General features: G+C 39.3%; 1 long non-coding RNA gene across 2 annotated transcripts; it reads left to right on the top strand.

The window, feature by feature from the left end:
• Positions 1-397: 397 nt before the first annotated feature.
• LOC135290472 (uncharacterized) lies at positions 398-14,438 on the top strand. Of its 2 annotated transcripts, XR_010353249.1 has the most exons (4): positions 398-582; positions 7,089-10,276; positions 10,691-13,124; positions 13,844-14,438. It is a non-coding gene; the product is annotated as an uncharacterized LOC135290472 (long non-coding RNA). The 2 variants fall into 2 exon arrangements; XR_010353248.1 differs by lacking the exon at positions 398-582 and having other exon boundaries at positions 1,911-10,276.
• The last annotated feature ends 780 nt before the right edge of the window (positions 14,439-15,218 follow it).

The raw sequence follows: 15,218 nt of genomic DNA, 5'->3' as shown, positions 1-15,218 counted from the left end.
AATAGACTACATTAACTAAAGGTCTTAGCTCCCAACAGAATTATTAAAACCTTCTAGGAAAATTTTGAATCATATTTTTAGAAAAGTTCTCTCAAAATATGTATTCATTATAAATTAAGAAATATATTATGATTTTGCTGGAGATCACTGACAAGAATTAAACTTAAATTGGTAGCCAGCCACTTCCATTTGTATACAGAATTCAAAGCTGATTCTTAATCTTCTGTGTTAGTAGTCCAGCATGGCCTCTGAAAGAAATATAGTTATTAATGCCTCCCTCCAGTATTTTAATTTTATCCACACAAAGATATCTTCATCTGTATGATGGATCTTTAACATGTCACTGACATTTGAAGAAAGGGTGACAGAAACCCATGGGAATGAAACAGAGCAACAGGAGAAAAAAAGATAATGCTTTTGTTGGGCTCAGGGCACGTCTGTCCTGCAGGCAGCAGCGTGACACAAAGCTGAGTTCAGCGGACGTGAGCAGCCCCACCACGCAACGATCCGCAGGCCTGGGGACGCTGCATTGGTTCACCTGCACGGATGGAGCTTTGTTGATAGGCTTCTTTCCTATTTTCTGTAGGTACACTGTGTCAGAGGACACAATGAACGCAGCTGTTTGGGGAGCCCGTGTTTGCTGTGATAAAAGATACACCAGAGAGTAGGTGTATGTTAAGAATATCAAGTTCTCATGTTTTGTGGCAGTTAGAAGGGAGTGTCTTGTGTTGCTCAACAGTTAATTACTGTTGCTATCACCTCCTACACTGTTCTGTAACACCACAGGAAATCAGTTGAGGATTATTCTCATGCTAGCAAAGATGAAAAAAAGTGTTTTGGGACTTATTAAAATAATAGATTTTCCCCATCAGTAGTTCTTCCAGGTGGAATATATGGCCCAGAGAATATATTTTTGTACTTGAATTGTGCTGTATGGCCTATGAGAGTTGAAGTTAAGCTAAGTATTCAAACAGTCTGATACTGTTCAGTGGTTTTGAACTGTCACTGCTGCAACAGGAGGCTTAGACTGAGTGGTTCTCCTACACATCTCTGGGAAATGGTCGCATTTAGCAAGTGCTTGGAATGTATTGCATGTTCTCAGGGTAGTGCACAAATTGTTTCCCAAGAAAAAAGTAGTCTAGAGTTGCATGGAACTTCGACATCTGAATACTATTCATCATTATTTATAAAGTAAGTTTCCAGAACACTTAATTGTTTTGCAGACAGCTAATATACCTGAGGGCCTAAATGAATGTTTGAAATAGCTGCTTCATCCTGTTCTGCCACTCTGGTTAACTATTGAAGTTTAGGTTGACTAATGAAGTATATCAAAGTAATTTAAATAACACTCAGCAATGAGCTGCTGTATTAAATGTAGATACCTGTAATCATTGTTGAATCTTGTAGTATAAGAATTATATTGCTGCTTAGCAGAATTCCCCTGTGTTGGACTGTAGGTTTCACTACTTAAGGAGGCTTGCTTTGTGTGACCTAAACATGTAAAGGGTCTTACTGGTACATCTCATATCAGTAAGAAGGTTAATTATATATTCTGGTGGCCTTGAAAACTGTGCTAGCAAAGTTTTTTCCCTGCCAGAAAGAGGAAAAATTATGCAAGTCAAATGGTAGTAGTTCACAAGACTGCTCAAGCACTAAGTGTGACAAGCACAAGAAAAATAAGAGTGTCATGGCTTAATCTCAGAGAGCAGCTAAGCACCACACCACTGGTTGTTCACTCCCCCCTACCCCAGAAGGATGGAGGGGGGCAGATAATGGAAGGGTGAAATTAAGAAAACTCATGTTTTTCAGTTGAGATAATAATTGTTTAATAATCGAAATAAAATATAATTATAAATTGTAATTAAAAGGAAAAAGAAAAAATAACATACACTAAAAAAAAAACCACAACAAGAAAAGAACAACCAAACAAAGAAAACACCAAACCACAAAGAGATAGAAATAAAACTCAAGAAAGACAATTGAAGCTAATAAAAACAATTGCTCCCCCCTGACCAATGCCCCTCCCCACTCTTCACTTTCCCTCAGCTGTATATGCTGAGCATGATGGAGTATCCCTTTGGTCAGTTGTGGGCAGCTGTCCTAGTTGTGTCCCCTCTCAGCTACTTGTGTCCCTCCAGCCCTCCAGCCTCCTCACTGGTGGGACACAATGAGGATCAGGAAAGGCCTGACAAGGTGTGAGCACTGCTCAGCAACAGCAAAAAGATCCCTGTGTTACCAACACTGTTTCCAGAGCAAAACCAAAACATAGCTCCATGACAGATACTGTGGGGAAAATTAACTCTACAAAATCAGCACATATAAGAAACAAAGGAGCCACTCTAGTTTACAGATGAAAAGGTAGAACCCTACTTGTGCCACAAGATACACAGGGTGTGCATATCCAACAATCCTCCATGCTACAGTGGTGCAATTACCAGGGCTAGTACTCACTTCTGTGTTGCCCTGATCTTCCAGACCTGGAGGTGAAAGTCCTGCTTCATGTGGATAAGGTCATGGGAGCTGTAAAAACAATGCTTTTCACACTGCTCCATCTTCCCTCTATCTCCATTGCTTTATGTAGGGTAAATTAAATACAGGTCCTTCGTGGTCCCTAGCTCCTGTCTCCTCTCTTCCCAGCAGGCTCTTAATAATCTTTTCTATTAATTTGCATCTCCTTTCTCTGCTGCACACAGCCATGCCCACACAGCTGTCAAAGCCAGGACATAATCCTCACCTGTCTGTGCACCACAGTCCTCAGTCCTTTATGCATCCAGTGTAATTCATCAAGCTCATCTTAAAATTGCTAGTTCTGTTTGCTTTTGAAGTATCACCCAACTTCTCTGGGCAGTCCTTAGGCGTGTCCTATCCTTTCTTCTTGATTTCCGTTTGGTTACGTGCTTAGGTGCATACAGAGGTTTGCTAATTCAGATCGTGTTTTGAGCAGAAGAACATGAGAACTTTGATCTGAAAGACATTTGACTGTTAGAGAATGAAAGACATTTCTGTGTTAGAGCAGAAATGTACCACAGAGTAAGGAAAGTGGGAGGGAGATTTCATTAGCTTTTTTATCACTCGGTATGAACATATACATGCAGTTTCTGGAATCACACTGGCTACTTGTTAACTTGCTTGGACCCTGTACAATTTTAATTGGCATTTTAATTTTTTTTAAATTTTATGATTGATCTGTGTTCATTATTCTCCTCAGTCACCTGCAGCTTCTTAAAGTCTTGCAGTCATATACAAAAGTGATTATATAAATCAAAGTCTAGTTTATCTGAAGAGACACAGTTAAATAAAAGTATAGCTGAGCTATTACAGAAATCTTTTGTAAATCATCATCACTACTACTACCAACTGCTATATTAAAGTATTTCTCAGTTTTATAATAATTTTTGCAATGTAAACCAACTGTCAGCTTTGTTATCTATGCTCATTTGTAGATGATCTTTCTTTTTTTACTCAAATTAATATTGCTACCTTTCACATTAGGATTTGTCAAATGCAAATCTAACTAGTCAAATTTAAATCTAGTTTCACTAGTCCAAAGTTAATTAATTTCTCTTGAAATGTTCTCATTGCCTTGTCTCTTGTTACTATGTCCAAGACAGAACATACAGTGGTACTGAGCTGCAAGGTCTGCTCCATCCAGAACTGAGATTTTACTTTATAAGATGATTCTGCATTGTGCTTTCAGCAGCATCCCATGCCATCTCGTTGTGGTATTCCAGGCCAGTGTTAACCCAGAAAATGGACAAGTGACCACAGCTGACAAACATTAGACCTTGCTTCTTTTGCATGATCATATCACCCACTCATCTTCCTTTCTGGTCTCCTAAAGCTTTAACCCCTTTAGTTCTCATTAAACATATGAATGATTTCATAAAGGATGAAAACCTTAATGTAACACCAAAAGAAAAGCAGAAAAGCATTTTATTGCATAGACCGATTATAAATATTATAAATTGTATTATAAATTATCAATTATAATTATAAATTATTATTATTAATTGTTATGGAATAATTACCAAGAAATAAAGGGGCTGTCTAAGTAGCATTGCTTTACAGTGCCTTGACAGAGACACCTGGCTTTGTTAAAGGTATTGTCAAAAATGTCTTGAGGAAAGTAAGAGTTCTCCCAAATCTTATAAAATCTGAGCACATGCTACACAAACCAGAGAAGATTTCCTTGATTAGACTCTCCAGAAATCCGCCAGTAAGTAGTTACTCTGTATTATTCCAAATCCACCAAATGTTATGCCAGACAGAGCTGTCACCTATTCAAGAAGACAAAGGTATTACCGGAGATGACAAAATCAGGGACAGCCAGCCCTATTTACCACTCTGCCACCTCTGCCTGCCTGAAGTTTTTGAACCACAGTGTCTGCAGTTTTTGAACCTCTCAGGGCTGTTAAAGACAGTACAGTTAGGTACAGGGATGTCCTTGGCAACTGGGTGATAGAGTTCAAAATTTTTAAAATCTGCTTTGCCTCATCTCTCCTCAAGTGGCAAGAAGCTCTGCTGCAAAATTGGATTGCTTCTTTGCTCTCCATGAATGAAAATCCTCTTATGTCTTGGTAGATTCTTAAGAATAAAATGCAGCATAATGAAAGGAATTTGTAGGGAAACTCTTCCACTACATCTTCTCTGGTTGCTTCTTTCCTTTTTCTCTGCTTTATCTATTTCCCTTTTTATATTACTTCTACTGTTCTCCTCCCCACCTTTCTTTGTAGCCTGTTTGAAAAAACTAAGGTGTTTTCTTAGAAACTCTAATCTAAAAACCTTTTAACTGTTAAAGATTAACCAGTAAAGCATCTGTGGAAAAGCACCCACTTCCCTGACATTTGACTCCATCCTGCCACATTGAGAAACTCCGCTATTGTGATGCTTCAATAGCTTGTTCACACTTAACAGATTGACTGGAAGGCAGGAAAGCCGGCTAATGTCATGCCACATAATGTCGGGAGCCGCAAATGCCCCAAATCATGAACGGGTTTAGCACCTGTCTTTCAGTGGAACAATCTATTGGTGCTTTTGATTGCAATGAAGTTTTCTACTGAGTTTTCTGAGAGTGGCTTGTGCACTTTCAGAGTGGAACAGAGGAGGGTTGCAGGAGTGCCTGTGCATAGAGGGAAAGGGATGAATACAGCAAATCAGGCCCAGGTAGGGGACATAAAAAAGGGCTTTTTAGTAGTTGGTATTTGGTTGACCCTGCTGGATGTCAGGTGCCCACCAAAACTGCTATGTCACTACCCTCCACAACTGAACAGGGGAGAGAAAATAAAAGGCTCATTGGCTGAGATAGGGATGGGGAAGGGATCACTTTTAGGTCACAAAACACTGAACTTGATAGAATGTATTGCTAAAACATTCGATTGAATGTATTAATTGAACTAATTAATTGAAAATTAATTGAATTATTGTTCAATTCATTAATTAATTGAATTAATGAATTGAACATAAATTGAATGTATTACTAAAAACATCAGAGCTGTATAATGAGAAAATTAAAAACACCTTTCTCTACTCCTCCCTTCTTCCCAGCTCTGTCTCCTTCCCCATAATAATGCAGGGAGACAGGGAATGGGGGTTATACTCAGTTCATCACACGTTGTTCCTGTCATTGCTCAGGGAAAAGAGGCCATCCCCTGCTCCACCATGGGATGTCCCCCATGGGACATATTCTTCCCATAGGCTACAGTTCTTCACAAACTGTTCCAGTGTGGACCCCTTTCCATAGGGCGCAGTCCTTAAGGAAAAGCCTGCTGCAGTGTGGGTCTCCCACAGGGTCACAAGTCCTTCCAGGAAACCTGCTCCACCATGGGCTCCTCTCTCCGTGGGTCTGAAAGTCCCTGCCAGCACCTGCTCCAGCCCGTGCCTCCCACAGGATCACAGGCTTTTCTCAGGCATCCACCTGCTCTGGCCTGGGTCTCTTCCAGGGGCTGCAGGTGGATCTCTGCATCCCCAGGGACCTCCATGGGCTGCAGGGCCACAGCTGCCTCACCATGATCTCACCACAGGCTGCAGGGGAACCTCAGCTCTGGTGCCTGGAGCACCTCCTGCACTGACCTTGGTATCTATGGAGCTGTTCCTTTCTCCTGTTTTCACTCTGCTGTTCTCTGAGTGCATTAACATCTGTGGAACAGCTTCCTGTTCCTTCTTGATTTGTCTGTGGCCAGCAGTGGATCCATCTTGGAGCCAGCTGCAATTGGATCTGTCTGACATGTGGGAAGCTTCTTTCACCTTCTCACAGAAGCCACTCCCACTACCAGAACCTGGACACACAGACCCTGTACAATGATGTACATGTACAACTGGAAAGGCAAAGCTTTGGAATTAGTATTTTAGATCATACAATATTACTTCAGACAAGAAAACTTAATGCCCTGGCTTTGACAGGCATTTTCCTAAAGGTATCCACACATGTTGAATTTGAGGGGCCAAATATGGTTCAAATTTATCTGAATTTACAGGATTAACAGATGTTTTGGCCTTTCCTGTATACAACTTGATGAAAAGCAGTTTCCAATGTCATTGAGAAGGTTCCACTTGGCATTTTGCATAGTGCTTTTTTAGTGATATTAAAATATTGATTTATATCTCATAATAAAATCATGGTAGAAACCATTTCACAATTTAGATTGAATTAGGCTAGACTGCTAAATTTCTGGGGGGTTTTTTAGGAATTTCAGTAAAATTTCAAGTTGCTATTCAATTTTTGCCTTAAAATAGAAGTAATTACTTTTATTATATTCTGATTTGTGATCTGGAAGCTTATGAATCCCCTAGCAGAGACATAGACCAGATATCCAAGAACAAAAAGTATTATCTTTTTGATTATCTTTTTGATAATCAAAAAGAGAGTGGGAGAAAGGGGATGTTGTTCATTTTCTCGTTGATGTATTTTTAATTTTTTTGTTGTTGTTGTGGTTGTTGTAATATTAACTTCTGAATGTATGTATACATCCTTCAGTATTCTCTGGAATTTGCAGAATCTTAGACCAGAGGATGAATCTTAGACCAGGGGCATGTCCTGAATAAAGCCATTAATTCCTGTATGGCTTCATATATGAATGTATTGCCACCAGATAAAAACCAGAAGTGCTTGGAGGTAACTTCTTCTCTACATCTTCAGTATCTGATAAAGAGACAAGTTACCTTAAGAATGGAAAGAGTGACTAGAAAGCAACAGTAAGTAGTAGTCCTTTTATTTTGGTTACAGTTGCATTATATCTACTGGGAAGCATTTCAGCTGCTTTCAAGAACATAAAATGTCTCTGAAAATCTTGACCTAAGTTTAGAATTTCCATTTTGTTCTCTTACTGCATCTCTCAATAGAAAAGGTGAGCACAACAAATACAATAAATATAATACCTGAACTGCAGTAAGTCTCTCTATGAAACAGTAGTTGTCATGAAGGGAAACGATTAAAGAGGAGGCTTCAGAATATTATTTAGAAATACTTGAGAAGACGTGTTAGAATCACAGAAATGACAAGTAGCATCAGTTATCAGTTTTCTGCTATCCAGTTTAAGAGAATGTTTTAACTTCTAGAAGTACTGAATTTTTTCCTATGCTCTGTCTAGAAATCATTGTTTTTGAGTTTGTGGGTGTCACATGCACAGAGAAAACAGTACCTCAAGTGCAGAACTGGTCTATGAATGTAGGACTTGCAAAGTGCCCTGAAGATTTAGCCCCCAAAATGTCTCCATATGAAAAACATCAGACTATGTATTATTCCGTAACAGTCCATAGACTGATGCAGAGGTAACAATCAAGGAAGTACGGGGGTTTTTTTAAATATAGAGATGTTTAAATAAGATTCAAATAAGCTTCTTTTTGGAAATGTTGAGATTTTAAAATATTATTTGATTGCAAACAGTTGCTTTGTGCTGTTTGAAGAGTTCCTATAGCCTATTGCTTTGCCTGTAGTTACTCTAGAGTGGGTTTAAAGGCATGTCAAAATGTGTGGAGGTATGAAAACAAGCACCCTTAAAAGGACTTCTGCAGAAGAAATTCTTTGCTGTGAGACTGCTGAGGTACTGGAACAGAGAAGGTTGCCCAGAGAAGTTGTGGATGCCCCATTCCTGGTAGTGTCAAGGTCATGTTGGATGGAGCTCTGAGAAACTGGTCCAGTGGGAGGTGTCCTACACATGACAGGGGGGTTGGAGCTAGATGATCTTTGTGGTCTCTTCAAACCCAAACCACTCTATGATTTTTTTTTTCTCAGCTCCCACCCACACCTAAAAGTGAAATAATTCTCTGCCATTTGATATGAAGTCACATTCCCACTGTCACATTTTACTCTAGATCTATTTAACCATAGTAAAGAAGGAGTAGGAAGAGAGAAATAAATACAGCACTACTATGAAACACACTGTAAGACAATGGTGCCTTGGGCAGGTGCTTAACATGTCCCCAGATGCAGCTGTGAAAAATGCCAGAAGTCTGCCTGGGAAAAGCTTCTCAGCATGAATACCGGCCTGAGATATCTTGTAACAAAAATATGCCCTGATGCATTTTAAGAATCTTGCTGACAAGTAGAATTGCTTATCAAGAATAGAGAGATAATGTTTTTGGTTGTTGGCTTTGGTTTGTTTGTTTGTTTGTTTGTTTTTGGGGGGGGGGTTCTTTTTTGGGGGGAGAAACCATTTGGTTTCTGAGACTGTATGTTTCACTAGTTTGTTTGGTGGATTTTCTTTCTTCAATACTAGATTTAGATTTAGATTCTCCAAGGCAGAATGTCTTTTTGTAGGCAGGTACCTATTCATACATTTAAGCCTAGAACCTCACTGTTTGATAACTCTGCTTTGCTCATTTAAACAGATTAAGTAGCATCTTTATCTGTAAAATTCATTGTTCTGAAATGTTCCAAGTGCCATTTATGGTAAGTGGAATGCAATAAAGGAACTTCAAGCACTTTGTAGAAAAACCAGACTACTTAGCCACATCTCTGCCTGCTAGTAAAGTCTGCTTAAAAGATATTCTCATGGCTGTCTTGAAGATCAAGGGTAATAATGCCAATGTAAATGAATCTGTGTTGGCCTGCAAAGGGGTATGCAAGGCTTTTTGCTTGAGCCGATAATAAAGTCAGGCCAGTGAAATCCCCAGAGCACAGACAAGTAACAGTCTGGGCAACTGTTTGATAACCTCACGGGGCCAGCTTCTCTCCTGTCACCTCTCCTCCTGACATGGTGCTTATTAAGTACAGCTCAGCTTTGTCAGGCTAGTCAGACTGAAGAGAGTTTACTCAGTCCTTGAGGAAGGCTTTAGTTCCTTGCTCTGGCTTTATTGTTGCTGTGGTTACAGACACTTGAGCTGGGAAGAGTAAAAGGAGTTCAGATATGTTTATGTGAACTCTTATGACATGCATATGGAAATGCATATCCTTTAGAAGGAGAACTTTAATTACAATAGGAAGGCATGTGTTGATGTGCTGGCTGCATTGTGGTGGATCAGTTTTTTCCTGTGAAAATGTCAGATTTGATTGTAAAAGTTTAAGAGAAGAGGAATACAACAAGAAATGCAGGAATAAAAGTTTCTCTAACACTGCCTTCTACCCCATGGAGGAAAAGATAGTGAGGTGTATGCGTGGCTGTGTTAGCTGGTCAGGAGTGTATAGACAGTATCAGAATCTTTCGTTTGGAGAAGGCTACAGATAGATAGTTTTATGTAAGCAAATGTTGAGTACATCTTAGCTATTTGAGTATGTGGTTTTATTTTCCCTTTGTTTTAAGAAGTCTTAAAACTCTCTGCTACCCTTTGGAGAATGTTCAAAAGGCACTAAAGAGAGAAGATGCAAGAAAGGACATTCTTGATGCCTATTTCCATGCCATGACCTTGTTGCCAAAGAGGAAGGAGAAGACCATGGGCAGAACAGAGTATGAAAGAGGTTTTTTAGGGTAACAACAGTGTGAAGTGAAATCTTTGTCATCTCCTCCATCCAGAGTTTTGTTGTACACATTTTCCGTATTTGCTGTTTTCCCTGCACAGCTTCAGCTCATTATTTGAAGGGACTGAAGACTGTAACTTGTCCTAGCAACAAATCTCTCTAAGATGCTTCAGGTAAGTCCTTATAAGATCTCACCAGGCAGTTTGTCTAACTGTTCTGATCAGTGTCTTCCTCAGTCCAAAGAGAAACATGAATGCCCTTCCCACTGAGGGTGGCGTATGATGCTCTCCCACACTCCAGATTACAACAGATCTATGACTGCTACAGCGTTTTCTTCATGACTGCCACTGCTACACCTGCTATCTGAACATGCACTGGAAGATGGTGAGTTTTTGTGACTTTTTGAATGTTTGTGACTCTTAATAAGTTGTGGATGTAACTGCAGGCTTGCACAGTGCATACTTTCATAAAGAAAGCCATTGGGTGTCCACATTTCTGCATCATAAGAAAAGATAACAATTATGCCTTTTGCAACACTGCTAGAAAAACAAATACATGAGTGGAGAATTTTTTTCTTGTTTGTTTGGGCACATTTTTTGTTTTGTTTTGGTTGGGCCTTGTTTGTTGGTTTTTCTTTGTTGTTTATTCTTTCTGCTTAATTTCAAAAGCCTAATTTAAAATGCCTGGTCTGTGGTAGTCTTACATATATGGGAAACCACAGAAATGTCATTAGCTATGAAATATAACAAAGATTTCTGTTTGATTGATTAGTAATTAGCTTATGCAATTTCTTTTCAGGAACTGTCTGACAGGCATTTGCCAATGAAGATGCTCAGTTTCAATACCAACCTGTGGAACCCAGCTATGACAAGAAAGTACAAACTACATGGCACACAATTAAAAATTTTTTGAAATTCCCGGCTTATTCTTCTTAGCATTTTCTCCAAAAATTAAACTAAATTAGCAAGTTCTTACACTTGATAAACTAGTCACTTCTAAATTTATTGGAACCACAATTTAGAAAGAGGCAGTACTTATTTTAATCCATTTGAAACATTTCTTGCCTATGTCTTGACCAGCATGTCTGTCTCACAACTATTTTCCTATGGTTTACCTTTCCTTGAGTCTTAGTAGCTATATCTTCAGTTTCAAAGTAACTTCTTAATCTCTGGTCTCTTTACCAAGCACAGGTGACACAATTGTCATGGGGAGAATGGGAACAAAAACAACCTTATTTGTTTAAAATCAGATGGGGAATCCAACCAGGCATAACTGTAACATATTCCCAGAAATGTGTTGAGTACCTCTTTCCCTTGATTATGCATTTCTTTACTTTCATTTTCCTGCTTTTCTCCCCAGTCCCATCTGCAGAATGTTTTTATAAAAATAAATAAATGAAAATCCATTAAAGGATTAGGTTTCCACAATGTATTGTTAGGTGCATGTAATGTGATCAAGAATCAATTTTAGAAAGTAACTTCTTGGTATGATTTTACTGTAGTTTTGCATTCCTTGAGTAATGTCTCATCTGCAAGGCAGAATGGACTGTGTATTTGTTATAATTAATCATAAAACTGCCTTTTCTAGTCTTTCATTTTTCTTCATATCTCAGAGACTGGCAGAGAAAGGGAAGAAAAACTGCTTCACTGTTAGGAAGATTATGCAATTTAGTAGCTTTTATGGGAGTCCTTGTGGATACTGGCATAGGAGAGACAGGAGGAAAAAGTAGATGGTTGGTTTTTGAACAGGGAAAGGTGAGCTTTCGATGGCTTCCTCAGAAGTATTTTAGATTTCTGTTTCTTACTGTGACACTCAGTTGCCTTACAAGTCATGTCCTGAGCCTTGGTGGTCTGAGTATGAAACAAAATAACTCAAGGGCTTTGATCTGAAGGTCAGTTCTCATGCCTTCACCCAGGTGTACCATCTTTGTAATGCATTCTCACAGCAAAATGTCTGCAATCTGGCAAAATTAGTAGAAGCTTTTGCATGGACACTGAACATAGCAGAAAGAAAGCTCTTTGACAACATCCCTGTCCCTCCAGTTCAATGAACATGGCAACAGTGAACTCCTAGAGTGTGGTATTCACTAATGAAGAAATAGGAAAATTATATGAGAGAGAGCTATTTATACGTTTGTGTCACCACATGCTGCTTGGATAAAGAGTCTGTCTCTTTCAGGTTCAAATTGCAAACCAGCAGGTACTCAAGCCTACAACAAAGATCTTATTTTTTCTTACCCTTGCAGATGTTGTGCAGCACATGGTGTGTGGAGATGACACAGACAGCTACATCTTCATTAGCATCAAAGAGTTTCCATAGGCTATATTTGTTTATCTTTGCTTGCCTCAGTAACTCACTTGTTTCTAAAAGCCCAAAACAAACTTTTATCAGGTAAAATCCTTGAATCCTTGTTGATTGTTCTGATTTGGAAGTGGAGTAACATGTTACTATTAGCTTATTGTTATTGATCTTCCTACTGCTCTAAGCCCTTCTGGTGGATTGCACCACAGCATGCACCTGTCAGCTTGGCCAACTATAGCCTAACCAGCACTGTGCAGGTGTTCTGCAAAGTTAACATTCACTTCTTTGTTGACTTTTCATTTTGGTGGGTTTTTTTTGTGGGTTTTTTTTTTTGTTTTTTGTTTTTTTTTTTTTAATGATACATGTTAGAATCCTTTTGGAGTCATGGAGTTCCTACTCTCTGAAAGGAGCTTATGTTTCCAGACATGTTTATGCACCCATTTCATGGATAACACTGTGATTACAGCATGCTGTTCTCGCCCAGGGACAGCAAACAGGTCCCATAGCCCTCCAGCATCCTAAGAAGATTGACTTCCTTTAGCTTTGTCCGTGTGAGTTCCTACAGGATAAAACTTTTGCTCCCATCACATACAGGTAAAATTTTACTTAAAAAAGATTTAATACAGTTGGTCGATAGCATCCAAATTAGAATTCTCAGCTGTGAAAAGCTGTAAGATGTAGGCTCCGAACAGCCACTGTCCAGCTCTTTTTTCCATATACAGATTTCAGACATGGGGCAGACTAAAATGAAAAATCTGCTGATGCAAGGTTATGATTTTTGGGAACAGGCTGGCCAGGTGTACTTTGGTTTTCTCATTATGTTCACTTAGGCTTATTTGGCTGACTGCACTATTTGTGGGTGATTTAATTTTCCTTCCTGGTATAGATTGAGCTGCAATCAGCCTGCATTCAAGCAATACACTCTGAGGAGGTGAGTCACTACCAGTTTTCATTTGAGAAGCCCAGTGTGTATATAATAAAGTGCATTATACAATATGCGTGTGTATGCATTCTAAGTTTATTTGTATATACAGTATATTCTACATGCATTGTACTATACACATTACGCAGAAAGTTTAAAATATAAATATGTAGTAGAATATATATATTATATATGTATGACACTGTGACACTGCTTCTTTTAAACATCCCCTTTAATGACATTTTTCATACTCTTAAGATTATTTCTTATACTTTTGCAATTGTCATTATTCACCCAGATTTTGTGGCACCTTCTTCCTTTACTCCTGCCTAGCAGGAATCTCAGAGACAAAACAACTTTCTATGTACCTAATGTTTTTAATATTGTTACTAGACATAGATGGGTATGCATGGAAAATTCCCTATCTAAATAGCTTTGTCATATTTGCAAGAGTTCATCAAGTTCACTATTGTTCAAATGTCAAAACTGGAACCCAACACATAGGTCAACACGTAGCTACAGAAACAGGCTGATGCGACAATAGCGGAGTACACTGTGGTGTGTTTGTGGTGCCAAGAAGTCACAGAAACCCAGCAGTGACTACTCACTTCTGTACAGTCACCTGCAGTGACTGTGTCCCCAGATGGAGAAGGCAACCTCCCTGCAAAACTCAGCTCATCCAGAGAGATATGAGCACGACTGAGTAATCTTCTCACCTTGTCCCATAGAAAAGTTGATGATGCATGTCTGAGGAAGAATTCCTTTGTGGTGTGGAAACTGATCCTGGAAAGTCACTGCCAGCATTACACAAGGGGCCATCCATGGTGTTCTGGAAGAGACCTAGACAGAAAAACTATCAGAAAGCCTCAGCTACATGAACGGCACTGTTCTGGCTCAGAGGATTAGGAGAAGAAGCAATATTTTCTGCAACAACCAGTAAGAAAAGTCTGAAAGTAACTCCACCTGGAAAATGAGAAAGGGCATAGAGGGCCCTTTTTTGCCAATTCAGCTGCCCAACACAGTGCTGTGATAGCTGTGGGAGACTGGCCACGTGCAGCAAAACCTGCCTCAGACAGGTCTGGCCGTTGTGACTCAGAACACCAGTACAAGTGCACAGGCAAACCAGGTGCTCTCCAGAAAAGCAAAGGTTGCAAACAAAATCTGGGTTATCCTGGCATTTCTCTTCAAGATTGTTGTACAGATATCTGTTGGTGTTCTTGGGATGACTACCTTGTACTGTGTCAGTAAAAGCAGATAATACTGTTGCTGGAGTAGGGAGTGGTTCCTGTGGTTCTCCTGCTGATCAGCTGTTCAAGGCTTCAAATACAGCCCTAGAGAGCGCTTGTCTCTAAAAGACTCTTAAAGCGTGTGAGCTACTTGGATTCCAGTAAGGTAAAAAAATAAGGTAAAGCACTGGCTATCACTATTCATGACAAGCACAGTTCTTTGTTCATCATATACTAGTTATGTAGTAGTAGTATGTAGTTATGTCTTTAGCATCTTGTAAAGTCCATTGGGCAGTCTCCAGTCTATGTTTATCTCTTGTCGTATTCTTGGATAGGGCATGTAAAAGATTACTTAAATTTACAGTAAATATCATGTGCAGCTCTCACATGCTAAGAACTGAGAAAACCTGTCTGCTGCTAGCTTCTCTTTTATAATGTAAATGTCTCTGACTTGCTCTGTGTCTTGGTTTTCTTTGTGTGTGTAGGGCACAGCTGTCTCCTTTATGCTGCCTTTTTCCTGATGCATGTTAATGATTTACCTACCCTGAACAGGTCAACCATTATTTCTGTCCTCTCCCAGCCCTCACAGACTTGCTTGATGGTTCAAATTACCTTTGCTCTTGAAGTGCATGGAAAGCAAGGACTCTTACTGTCTTTATGAGCTTCAAAGAAAGAAAAGCTGTTGATGCTAACTCTGTTGGCATCAAATGTGTTAGAGCTGTTAGTTTGCATCTGGTTATTGTTTTTTGGCTTGCTTTTCTTTTTCACATGAATGACAAAAGCTGTGTATTTTTGAAACCTACAGGTAACCTACTTTTTATTGCTATGCACCCCAGTGTCACATTTTTTTGTTAGCCAAGGCAGCCCTATCAGGCAT

This window comes from Passer domesticus, chromosome Z (assembly GCF_036417665.1).
Source record: "Passer domesticus isolate bPasDom1 chromosome Z, bPasDom1.hap1, whole genome shotgun sequence".
Classification (NCBI taxonomy): Eukaryota; Metazoa; Chordata; class Aves; order Passeriformes; family Passeridae; genus Passer; species Passer domesticus.
The sequence above is the reverse complement of the archived record's forward strand: the minus strand, read 5'-3'. Positions and strand labels throughout refer to the sequence as shown.